The following is a 1,020-nucleotide window of genomic DNA, read 5'->3' as shown; positions in this document are numbered from 1 at the left end:
TCCATCCTGGAGATTTTCCCAGACTCCCCTGCTGCTTCACCTGCTGTCTGTTGTGGTGGTGTAGCTTGTTTTTGTATACTGTCTGTAAAGTTTTAAATTTAACAATAAAATCTGAAGGAAAATCCAGATATCATGAAGAGTTATAGACCAAGTAAAAACAAAATCAGATTAAATGATTATAAATGCAATACATGATTATTATAGAATTATAGCCGTAGTGATTAAATGTACTAAAATCTATAACAATCACAAGAAATGTTGTAAAGATTGGTATTTTCAAAGTCAATATGCAATTTATAATTAAATAAAGCCCACCTGTTGAAAGTGTGGTTTACCTGTTGACTGTATCAGATGTTCAGATTGAGACACTGCCTGTACACACACAGGACAGTGCACAAACTCTTTATACTGTAGATCTGCTCAGTGTTATGCCTTCCCACCTGAAAATAGGAGGAGGAGACTGTTGATATCAACCCATCCTGCTGCCTGATCCATGCAATGAACCACAAACACCACCAGTCTACAACAGAGCTTGGCACATGATACTAGGAACTGAATGTGTAGCGGCCTAACTGAAAAGTGAAGAAGGGCCTACCTCGATTCAGCGTCTTCCAGCCCGGCATCCTCTGCTTATGCCATCTTGTTCTTTTCCACTCGGAGCAGCCTCCAACAGCGTTGCCACTCCAGTTGACAGTTCATCTGGTAATGAACTGTCATTACCAAATGACAGTTCATTGACTCTGAATGACAATTCAGAGAAGTGCCCTTTTTTTCGCTTGAGCCCCTCCCCCCAAAAATGTCTGTGCACATCCCCGTTGATATCTTTTTCCAGAAGGCTACTAAGCCATTGTTGTGCTACTTCTCTAATCCCATATTTTTACAGTTTAGTCAAGTTTATGGTCAATTGTGTCAAAAGTCATTTTTGGTTATATGTATGAAAACTCCATCCATCCATCCATCCATCTTCGTTCGCTTATCTGGTTTCAGGTTGCGGGGGGAGCAGCTCCAGTAGGGGACCCC

At 41.0% G+C, this 1,020-nt stretch overlaps 1 protein-coding gene across 2 annotated transcripts in view; it reads right to left on the bottom strand.

Moving 5' to 3' along the window:
* Positions 1 to 395, bottom strand: part of LOC116701515 (fibrocystin-L) — a 10,311-nt gene extending 9,916 nt beyond the window's left edge. The window contains exons 1-2 of one of the 2 annotated variants that reach the window (XM_032535255.1): positions 336 to 395; positions 1 to 82 (exon numbers count right to left, since the gene is read on the bottom strand). The exon at positions 1 to 82 is cut by the window's left edge and continues 57 nt beyond it. The gene's annotated coding sequence lies outside the window, so the exon portion shown is untranslated. Of the gene's footprint in view, positions 83 to 315 lie in introns of both variants that reach the window. The other variant, XM_032535253.1, reaches the window with a different exon arrangement.
* Between the last annotated feature and the right edge of the window lie 625 nt (positions 396 to 1,020).

The sequence above is a fragment of the Etheostoma spectabile genome, chromosome 14 (assembly GCF_008692095.1).
Source record: "Etheostoma spectabile isolate EspeVRDwgs_2016 chromosome 14, UIUC_Espe_1.0, whole genome shotgun sequence".
In the NCBI taxonomy this organism is placed as follows: domain Eukaryota; kingdom Metazoa; phylum Chordata; class Actinopteri; order Perciformes; family Percidae; genus Etheostoma; species Etheostoma spectabile.
This window is presented reverse-complemented; position numbering and strand designations above follow the sequence as displayed.